The sequence below is a fragment of the Macrobrachium rosenbergii genome, chromosome 9 (genome assembly GCF_040412425.1).
Source record: "Macrobrachium rosenbergii isolate ZJJX-2024 chromosome 9, ASM4041242v1, whole genome shotgun sequence".
Classification (NCBI taxonomy): Eukaryota; Metazoa; Arthropoda; class Malacostraca; order Decapoda; family Palaemonidae; genus Macrobrachium; species Macrobrachium rosenbergii.
In genome coordinates, this window is record NC_089749.1 from 54,586,108 (window position 1) to 54,598,607 (window position 12,500).

The 12,500-nt window shown below is 35.6% G+C and overlaps 1 protein-coding gene across 3 annotated transcripts in view; it reads left to right on the top strand.

Moving 5' to 3' along the window:
- LOC136841821 (uncharacterized) overlaps positions 1 to 12,500 on the top strand; it is a 628,887-nt gene that overhangs the window by 287,519 nt on the left and 328,868 nt on the right. The window lies entirely within an intron of this gene.

The following is a 12,500-nucleotide window of genomic DNA, read 5'->3' on the forward strand; positions in this document are numbered from 1 at the left end:
TTCCAATCATATATCATTTTTCCAAAATCGTTCAAAACACTTGTGTACAATGTGATATGCTGAACAGCTTATGTATCGATTTTCATGTTCTTTCGCTACATTTAGTATGTACCATCCCCGCAAGCAGAGAATCGCAGATAACTAAATTACTTTATATTACGTATTCGCCGTAATGCGGTGACAGGTTTAGTCTAAGTGACCTAGTTGTTGATGTCGATATCTGTACGATTTTGAAATGGACATTGGAATAACGCGAGAGGCTGTTCCTCACTATTTCCGTGTCCTGTTTTGATCCTGTATGACTTGGCCTTGCCATTCATTTTTGTTTAACCTTCGAGTGGTTTTAGTCGGAAGGACTATTTAGGTATTATTTTTATTCGGATTTATGACCTACTACTACTACTACTACTACTACTACTACTACTACTACTACTACTACTAACTACTACTACTACTACTAATAATAATAATAATAATAACTACTACTACTAATAATAATAATAATAATAATAATAATAATATTATTATTATTATTATTATTCAGAAGATAAAATCCTCTTCATATGGAACATACCTAAACGGACCGTTAACTTTAAATTCAAACTTACAAAGAATATGGTGTTCAAATGAAAGAAGGCACAGGGGATAATAGGAAATACCGAAAGAAGGGTTAAGTATTTGGAAAGAAAATAGATGAATTAATAAATAGGTAAAAATATGAGTAAATTAGTAAAATACAAGGTGAATTATTTTAGGGTAGTAATGAACTGCATCCTAACTTGAACTTTTACTGTTATAATTACGCAACATCCCTAGGGTGAAGCCTGCCTTCACTTCTCCCATATTAGTAGGACAGTCGAATTCCGAAATTCCCTGTAGGGGGTTAGTGCCGACAGTGCACCCCGTGCGGTGCACTGTAGGCATTACTTAAGGTACTCTGCAGCGTGCCTTCGGCCCTTAGCTGCAACCCCTTTCGTTTGTTTTACTGTACTTCCTTTCAAATTCTCTTTCTTCCAACTCACTCTCCACCCGCTCCTAACAATTGATTCATAGTGCAACTGCGAGGTTTTCCGCCGATTACACCTTTCAAACATCTTACTGCCAATTTACGTTTCAGCTCTGAATGACCTCATAGGTCCCAGTGCTTGGCCTTTGGCCTAAATTCTATGTTCAATTCAATTCAATTCCGGAAATAATATTGTACGGCGAAGTGCAAAGAAAATGAGGAAGATGGAAGACCTCAGTTACCACAATATGTAGGGTCTTGAAGGGGGAATTATATGGGTGCGGGAAGAAATGAGTGATTGGGAAGAAAGTCTCCTTTAGTGGGAGACGAAAGTCTGAGTGGGCTTTCTTCTGGGTAGGTTTACGCTTCTTGATTCACCAATTTTGCAAAGCGTCTTTTAATTATATATATATATATATATATATGTGTGTATATATATATATATATATATATATATATATATATATATATATATATATATATATATATGTGTGTGTGTGTGTGTGTTTTTTTTTATGTATATTTAAATCTGCTTCACTTGTGGTGTTTATGGTTTTAAGACAACATTTCTCCAATTTTCTGTACCTTTTCTTATACTCAAGGTACATTTAAAGGAAAACATGAATAGTGTTGCATATATATATATATATATATATATATATATATATATATATATATAATATGTTTATATATATATATATACATATATATATATATATATATATATATATATATATATATATATATATATATATATATATATATATATTGCAACCTGTATATAGTGTTTTATATGATTTTTAATCTTCGTATATATATATTTATATTTTAATATATATATATATATATATATATATATATATATATTTATGTGTGTGTGTGTGTATCATATATATTATATATATACGTATACTGTATATATGTATATAGATATATATGTGTATGTATGTAGAGAGAGAGAGAGAGAGAGAGAGAGAGAGAGAGAGAGAGAGAGAGGGAGATTCCACATTTCAAAGTGAAGTATTTTTCAAAGTAGTCCCACCTTCTTCGACGTTTTCCAATTTCCCAAGCCCCTCCCCACCACAGGAGGGGAGGGAGGAAGAGGCTCCCTCCGAACAAACTTGTCACGGCAATCTTAAGGTTCTATAAACGCTAATATATTGCTGCCTACTCATTTCGACCTCCTATTCTACCAAATCGTTCCTCGAGGAAAAACGACGCCCCCACTCTCCTGAATTGCTCTACCCTTCTGTAATTACCGAGAGGCGTCAGCAGCAAAAATGAAGTCGCTGATTAGCTTCGATGATGGTCATTGATGTTGCTACAAAAGCTCTCTACAGAGAGAGAGAGAGAGAGAGAGAGAGAGAGAGAGAGAGAGAGAGAGAGAGAGAGAGAGAGAGAGAGAGAGAGAGAGACTACACGATTTAACCGTCATTAGTGTGTAAGTGACAGATTTTTTGTCGAACGTCAGATGAGAGAGAGAGAGAGAGAGAGAGAGAGAGATTACATGCTTAAACCGACATTAGAGTAAGTGACAGATTTATTTGTCGAACTTTAGATGAGAGAGAGAGAGAGAGAGAGAGAGAGAGAGAGAGAGAGAGAGAGAGAGAGAGAGAGAGAGAGACTACACGATTAAACCGTCATAAGTGTGTAAGTGACAGATTTTTTGTCGAACGTCAGATGTGATAGAGAGAGAGAGAGAGAGAGAGGGGGGGAGGGGGGGATTACATGCTTAAACCGACATTCGAGTAAGTGACAGATTTATTTGTCGAACTTTAGATGAGAGAGAGAGAGAGAGAGAGACTGGCTACATGCTTAAACCGTCATAAGTGTGTAAGTGACAGATTTTTTGTCGAACGTCAGATGTGATAGAGAGAGAGAGCGCGGGGAGGGGGATTACACGCTTAAACCGACATTCGAGTAAGAGATTTATTTGTCGAACTTTAGATGAGAGAGAGAGAGAGAGAGAGAGAGAGAGAGAGAGAGAGAGAGAGAGAGAGAGAGAGAGAGAGAGACTGGCTATATGCTTAAACCGTCATAATTGTGTAAGTGACAGATTTTTTGTCGAACGTCAGATGTGATAGAGAGAGAGAGCGGGGGGAGGGGGGGGGATTACATGCTTAAACCGACAATTCGAGTAAGTGACAGATTTATTTGTCGAACTTTAGATGAGAGAGAGAGAGAGAGACTGACTCTACATGCTCAAACCGACATCAGATTGTGTGAATTTTTTTGTCGAACGTCAGATGAGAGAGAGAGAGAGAGAGAGAGAGAGAGAGAGAGAGAGAGAGAGAGAGAGAGAATATTTAATAACCTAGCAGATTATGTGCAGCTTATACTGAAATACAATATCCCATGATTTTGTTTTTCTTGAAAAATAGAGCACCAGAAGCTTCCCTTAATAAACGAGAAGCCTATGTATATTGGGAAATGAGAATTCATGACCAAGTGAAGAGGTCATCTTACTAAAATAACACAATCAGCCATATTTCATCAGTCTTCAAGTGCCGTTTAGAGGAAAGATAAGACTTTAGCATTATCTGCTGAGAAATACAATACCTTTTCAAGATCCAAAGAAAATTCATAGGCAAAATGGAAATAAGATCGTCACGCAAACTGTATTTTCTTGTAATATTACAGTCTACTATGAAGATTAAAAGGCCCCGAAGAACATTATATACACGTTGCAACCATATATTTCGGATACCAGAAATTTCTGTCTCCCTAATTGTATTGCTGCACCAACAAAGCCATATAAATTACTCTTGTCACTTGCCAGTTGCCCACATTTCAGGGATACAGAGGTTATGGTATCGGAAATATATGGTAGCAACGTGTATTTAGTGTTTTTATGGGCCTTTTTATCTCCATAGTCTGCTGTTATGTTGAAGTAAAATACATTCATATATGTATATTCACACACATACATACATACAATACAATACAACACACACTCACACATACACACACACACACACACACACACATATATATATATATATATATATATATATATATATATATATATATATATATATATATACATACATACACACCCATACAATACAATTCAATACACACTCACACACACATATATATATATATACATACATACATACAATACAATACACACACACTTTACACACACACACACATATATATGTATATATATTTTATATATATATATATATATATATATATATATATATATATATATATATATATATATATATATGCACGTATGTATGAGAAAGTTACATTATGATTATTGGCAGGTAGATTGCTAGAGATTGCTTGTATCATCAAAATAGAAAAGGAGAAACCGAAAGTAATGGAAGAGCTGGTAGGATGCTGTGTACGATGAGAGTATGACACTGACTGGCGAGTAGCCAAAGTAGCTGTTTATGAATCACGACAGAAGCTGAATAAAAGAAAGTCAAGATGACAGATTCTCCGTAGGGGAGTAGTGACATCATTGGACCTCACGCGGCACACTGTCGACATTACTTAAGGTTCTTTGCTGCGTCCCTTCGGCTCCTAGTTGCAACCCCTTTCATCCCTTTTACAGTACCTCTGTTCATATTCGCTTTCTTCCATTTTGCTTTCCACCCTCTCCTAACAGTTGTTTCATAGTTTAACTGCGAGACTTTCCTCTTGTTACACCTTTTAAACCTTCTTTACTCTCAATTTCCCTTTCGGCACTGGATGACCTCAGGGGTCCCAGTGCTTGGCCTTTGGCCTAAATTTGATATTCCAGTCTTCTGGAGAATTACGGGGAAAATAGAAGGGAAATTAGTTCTGAGACACCTATTAGCGTGGATTTTCTATAATGGAAGTATTTACCTCCGTTTGCTTTCATCGGAAATTTAGAATACTTGTCCCATGGAACGGTGAAATGAGGGAAGTCAAAATTTTCATAATGTAATAACGAAGAAATTGATGAATTATGCTAGTAAAATTGAGAAGTATTTACGCGAGAAGAAAGTGAAAATCTGAATTCATTAGTATGGACAATTTCAGGTAATATGAAAATTCAAATCCCAAAAATGTTTGCATAGCAGTGAACAGTGAGCATATTTATATTAAAGTTAATTACTTATCTACAGATTGAGGAATACGAGAATAAAAGGCTTGAAAAGCTCGCAGAAGCGAAATAGCCAAGAAGTGTTAGACTTCTGGGGGGTAAGAAGAAAGGATTTTTGTATCAAAAACCCTTTATTACTTGCAGGACAGGTCGTTTGAAAATGAACTTGCTGTGCATGAAGCAACATCGAGGATTTGCAAATTATTATTTAGACTTAAACTTCTTCTTCTTTATCTTCAGCTTTTCCCATCTTTATATGGGGTCGCTGTTTGTTATTAGTCGTCTCCATCTTCTGCGATCATGCACCATTACCTCACTCACGTTCTTCTCCTGCATGTCCCTGTTAACTGTGTCTCTCCATCTCATTCTTGGTGAAAAATCTATTTCTGTCTCGTTGTCCCGAAGGGAGATCATCATAATGTGTATTTGTCCATGCATAAATACATGCTATGCGTGTACTTATTTTGATTGAGTTTGTTGGCCTGTTACCGTGTATTCGTGTTTACTCATATATTAAAAGATCAACTACAATTCTTGGTGACCATATAAAAGATTTGAATTATAATGTCCTGTTACAATGCGTGTATCACTGGTAAGTGTGGATTAATAAGGCCTTCTCAGTATCGATGTACATTTGTATTTACACGCATAAATGCTTTCTGCAAAATATTAGAGAGAGAGAGAGAGAGAGAGAGAGAAGCAAAGAAATAAAAGAGAGAGAGAGAGAGAGGCTATTTTCTTTAGGTAAGGTCGAATTGCCTCTCGTAAGCGAATCAGTTTCTCCATTAAAGCTTTGTCTAAAAGTTAAGGTTTTCATTCCCTACAATTCCCAGAGGAGTGTCCTCCAACATTAGGAATGCTTCGGTTTCTTCTTTCGGCCAGCAGAAGCCCGAGAAAGGAAGAGATCTTGTATGACCTTTTCTGTTCTTTTCAAATCTGTGCATTTTAACTCCCTGCTCAAGCCAGTCCTGTCTGTCTGTCTGTCAGTCTTTACTTTTCCCTTTTTAACGGTTTCAGTTTGTGTTGTTCATCCCTTTATTCTTGATATTTATCACTTTTCACACTTGTTTGTATAATAATTTTTGTTTGTTCATTTTCGTTTCTACAGTCCTTCTTAGCTATAAATCAATTTTTTATTAATATGTATCTACCAAAGGAGGATATATCATAATAGTCACTGTTCTCTTGAGTCATGTTATATGGAAATGCTTGTCTAATGTAACTTTTGTGTTTCTCTGGATTTTTTTCATTGCTGTTATAGATTTCTCATATCCTGAGGTAGCTTTCACTGAACATTGTGCAATAACGGGGATTTGTTATTAGGAAACTCATATTAGTTATTCGTCTTTTTAGTAGTAAATGCCGAGTAGAAACTTTATTTTAAAATGAAGGATGAAAGTTAGGACTTGAAAAAAAACATTGTTGGTAGAATAGGTATGGATTATGAGATTGCAGACTGTAATGTTTATGTAATAGAATGACATTGTTTATACGGTAGCGTTACACAGACAGATGATGCAATTACAGATAAGCTTTAGATTATATAGTATGCATTAGGTCAAGTGATGAAACGTTAGAATTTGGAACCTAATGTTAGAGCACGGACCTTTTGCTCAGAGTGAAACGTAATGACAAGAATAAAGAACATTTTGTTGGAATCGCGTTCCGCCCAAGGCACTGGACTTTGACATTTTGTCCTTGACAAAGTTTCGGATTACCGCGTGGGGTAGATTTTACAGTATCGTGTTTGGGACAGATTAAGCCTGTTCTTATGGCAGCAGGGCGGGCCTGTAATTATGGTAGCACGTTAAAAGCAATAAGAGGCATGGAGTGGATATCCGGACTCCATCCTACCAACCGAGACCAGATATCTGTTGATGAATAGTTCTGGACTGTGAAACGATACTAAATTGAGACAAGGAGGGAAACAAATCTTGAAAATAACATGAAATTGATATTGTTTCGTAGCTTTTTTTCAATGAAAAGAGCGGATTGCATAGATGTACTTTGTACAAAATGTGATATCCCGCAAGACGGTATTGGATGCAAGTATTTTGATCTTTATCTATATGCAGGCTGTGAAATGTGAAGCCTTAATCTTTTGTATATGTATGCAACTGAACACTGAACTAAACACACACATATACATACATATATAAAATTACCTGACTTTACTTCTTAATCAGAATAAAGGTAACAGAAAACAGGACGACCTGCAAAGCAGGAGCCGTAGAAAAAAAGAATCAATTACCGATTCGATAAACCCGAGGTTTTCAAAATCGCACTCGAGCATGACCTCTGTGCTTTGATAAACTTTGTTAAATTTATATGAGCGCTTTTTTCACAGAAATAAATTTATAACTCTCATCTGGATCAACGCGGCCTTTCATTTGAGAGACCGGAGTTCGATCCCGATGTGAGTCAGAAAAGAATATTATGTAATTAAGTACATGTACATATGGGCGTGTTTTTGATCTGCTGAGAACCAGAGGGGTATCACGAAAACATGTGGTGTGTTTCTTTTTAACCTTTAGAGAAATTATATTTGTAACCGTTTGAGAAATATTTTTAATATTTATAGAAATAATATTTTCATTCTTTGGAGAAATTGTATTTTTAATATTTAGAGAAATTATATTGTTAATATTTAGAAAAACTATATTTTTAATATTTAGAAAAATTATATTTTTAATATTTAGATAAATTATATTTTTAATCTTTAGAGAAATTATATTTGAAACCTTTTGAGAAATGATATTTTAAACCTTTACAAAAATGATATTTTTAACCTTTAGAGAAATTATAGTAATCTTTGGAGAAGTGATATTTTTAATCTGTAGAGAAATGATATTTTCAATCCTTAGAGAAGTGATCTTCTTAATCTTTAGAGCAATGACAGTTTTAATCTTAGAGAAAATAAGGAGTTTCTCGTCTCTTATGTTGGAGGAGGTTTTTGTACCTGTTGATGCCTTCGTGGCTTTTGTGTGATTTCAAGAGGATTATTAAGAGGTGAGCGACCATTTATGGACTCTCTCTCTCTCTCTCTCTCTCTCTCTCTCTCTCTCTCTCTCTCTCTCTCTCTCTCTCTCTCTCTCTCTCTCTCTCTCTCTCTCCGACGGCTGCATTAAGGTCATGGTTCTAATCCTTTTACTTTATTAAAAGTCAAGATGTCTTCTCCATTGTAGTAATTTCTCTCTCTCTCTCTCTCTCTCTCTCTCTCTCTCTCTCTCTCTCTCTCTCTCTCTCTCTCTCTCTCTCTCGTACGGCTGCATTAAGGTCATGGTTCAAATCCTATTACTTTATTAAAACTCAAGATGTCTTCTCCATTGAAGTCTCTCTCTCTCTCTCTCTCTCTTTGTTGGGAGGACTGCTACAGGTGAAATTACACGTAATTGTCCTTTTGCATGCTACATGGTAGCGCATTAGTATGATGTTCTGGACGATGACGTAATGTTCCATATATATAACATAACTGGTAAACAAAATTTTCATCGTCAGTTCGTGACTATGTTGTGGATGATGTTCATTATACTTGATGGACTATGCTGAAACTTAGTGGGAGTTTTGTTGTCTATGAGAGAACAAGGCTTAGAGTGCCATTATTCCATGCCTGTACGTACACACACACACACACACACACACACACACACACACACACACACATATATATATATATATATATATATATATATATATATATATATATATATATATTATATATATATATATATATATATATATGTTATATATACAATTTATTATATATATTTTATCTCCTGTGTATCCATGTAAATATGTTTTCTCCCTGTGAGATATATGGTTAACTCAATAGTTTAAAAAATATTGTATTTCATTTTTCATCTGATATTATTCAAAGGCAATCATACTAGGGAAGAACTTCCCAAATATCCGTCACGCAAGACTGAAAATGTGAACATTTTTCGCTTTCTTGCCAAGCCTCCTGGAAACTACGTATTATTGAGAAAGTTTTCTTAAATTTTCCCCTCCCATCCCAAGCATTTTCTTCTAAGCAATCATGTGATATCTCGCTTCGGTGGGAATATCTGTTTCTTCCATCTCCTCATGCGGGTTTTCATTTTAAAATCGTGGTTTTGTGTGTTACCAGTTACAAAGCATTTCGTAGGGGGTGGAGGGGCGTCTCTTTGCTCCAGCCTAATCTTCTTTCCCATCGTAAACTTGGTTTATCAGGAACTCACTCCCGTGTGGAAAATCCTTAAGAAATTCTGTTACTTAGTGAATGTTAGCTGCAAGGGTTTGGTGAGTCAGAATGCGAATTAGATGGAAGCCATTGAGGATGGCACTTGCGATCAAGAACCTGACTGTCGTTCTGGGGAACAAAAGACTGTCGTGCAAGCTTTAAGGTCTTCGCTTTGCTGTGTAAACGATGTCCGTTTTACTTGTGGATTTTGCCGGTTAGATTTCCTATTTGTTGTGTATGTTTAGTTGGTCAATTTTTTTTATCAGTTAGGGATCAAGTTTATATTTAATTAATATATCGTACCACGACTTTTTTTTATTGGTATTTCCGAAGATGCAGGATATTGGGAAAATTGTACACCACAACGCAATTGATGATAAATTCTCTAGAGCAATATCTGTTGTAGAGCACACAAAGGGAGATTGTTCTTGAAAAGCGGTAGCGCTATCATGCCAGCCTTTAAAGATATTTATTCCCAGCCGTCCCATGAAGCATATCTTTCCGTTACGCCACGGTAAAGCGAATGACAACGAGAGTTCTAGTGATGTGGTCCTTTGACATTTTACGTTACTTTGGTATGATGAAGGTCAGAGGTCACCGGAGTTTCTTTTCCAACTGGGGCCGGGATAGGAAGCGGAAGGCTCCGTAATAAAGAAGTCTTTGTTTCCCCTGTTCTCTTAGCCGCTTTTGTTCCGTTTATAAGAGGAGCAGTAGCAGTGGATAAGACCTCCAAGAATTCTATCCAAAGGTAAAACTTTTTTTTTAGGATCTTTCGGGTCATAGTGGTTCCTCTCGTCATGGTGAATCTTGTATGATTAGAAACTGAAAGTATCTTAGGAAAATGATGAAGAAATTAAATTTCCTAAGTTCGACTTATGTTATTACAAATATCGATAAAAATGATTTCAAACAAGTTTGCGATATAGGTGTCTTTCAACTTCTTGTCTCTCATTATTATTATTATTATTATTATTATTATTATTATTATTATTATTATTAGTAGTAGTAGTAGTAGTAGTAGTAGTAGCAATAGTAGTAGTAGTATATATATATATATATATATATATATATATATATATATATATATATATATATATATATATATATATATATATATAATTATTCTCAAAATACATAGCTATTCTCTCTCTCTCTCTCTCTCTCTCTCTCTCTCTCTCTCTCTCTCTCTCTCTCTCTCTCTCTCTCTCAGCTCACTGCTGTTTCTGACACCTATACAACCTTTCACATCCAGTAGCGTTTGTGCCCTTCCTCCTTCACTCTCCCATTCCTCCACATCTGTCCCCTCCTCCTCTACCTCTCCTACCTTTTTTATTTTTTTTCATTTAGCCTTTCCGTTCTTCTCTTCTACCTTCCCTTCTCTGCCTTCCCGCTTATCATCATCTGTCCCTTTCCCTTCTTCACTCCCTTTTGCATCTTTTTCTCCTCCTCCTCCTCCTCCTCCTCCTCCTCCTCCTCCTCCTCCTCCCACCTTTTCCATTTTCGAAAGTCAATATTTGGTCAGCTTCTTTCGGCCTGTGTTGAAGTGTTTTCTAAGGTTGCTTTGTAGGCAGAAGCGAGATCCGGAAGGCTTTGCAAGAGGAAGGGAATAGCACGAGTGCGTGGATATATAAGTGAATGTGGATATCCAGGTGTGTTTATGTGAAGCTCGTTTTGTTTGCTTCTTCTTTTTGTACGTAGTTAGTCGTTTTTGAGTATCTGCACGTTTTTTTGTATGTCCACGTGAGGTGACATTGTGCTTGTGTTCTAGCACATACCTTTCCTTAAGAATAATGCGTCTGTGTTCGAAACACACTCTTATATATAGTCCCTTTTTCCAGTGAATGTTGTAGATGACAGTCACTGGAGAGAATTGCTCTTCAACCTTCAAGCAGGGTTTGAACTCGGATCTTCTGAGTTGCTAGCACACAGCTTCGCCGACCCCGAAAACTTTTCTCTCCCGCTCGAAAGTCAGTGCCACTGAAGTGCCTACCTGCTGTTTATAATCACTTCAGGGCTCTCATGTAGCTGTCAGTGACAGCATTCATATGTGACTCGTGAAAAAGTTATTATAATATTATCAGTACCGACGAGCGAAAAAACTTCGCATGAAATCATGCTGGAGGTACAAAATGTGGCTCTGACTTCATAGGGGGAGGAAAAAGTTTTCTCCCATAGTGGTGTTAGTAATGCAGGGGAAGTATATTGAAAAAAAGTAATGATGAAATAATCTGTATTCAGAATCAATGAACATGTATATGTGTGTATATGTATACACTTAAATATATATTGGATATATAAATTATATAATATATGTACACATATATAATATATATATAAATATATACACATACTTACACATGGCATATATATATTTATTTGTGTGTGTATGTATGTATATATATTTATATATATGTGTGTATATATATATACATGCATACATACATACACACACATATATATATATATATATATATATATATATATATATATATATATATATATATATATATATATATATATATATATATATATATATAAAAAGAGGTATTTTATTTCGAGCCCAGCAATAGCGTAGTTTCATCTACAATCGGTAAAGGAAATCAGACACGTGGAGCAGTTTTATAGAGTTGTTGTATTGGGTTTCCTGGAGATAACTTGTTTACAGACAGCCAATCTACTACTCTCTTCCAGATCTCTCTCTCTCTCTCTCTCTCTCTCTCTCTCTCTCTCTCTCTCTCTCTCTCTCTCTCTCTCTCTCTCTCTCAGGGTCCTTAAACCCTCTTTTGGGTTTTGACTCAATGCTGTGCACGTATTTGCCCCTAGTAATTTTTTTTTTCTCGTTTTACCACCTCAAGGTAAATATATTGCTCTTCCACAAAAGTGATAAAATTTAATGACTGCAAGAAGATTGACATTATATAACTTGTGTCCATAATTACGATATTTGACGTTCGAAAACTAGTTTTCCAATAAACTTTTAGGTTGTTTAAACAAACTAAGTATCTGACCAAATATACCGTTTAAAGTCCTTTCCACGTATTCCATTTTCACAGACTTGAGTTGCCTCTCATCCTTACGGAATGGCTTGTGTAAGGCCGGTCGTCCAAAGTGTTTCCTTTTAATTAGGATAAAATTTTATTTTACACAATTTTTCTCAAATTATTTTTTCGCATTATAAAAATGGCTTCTGA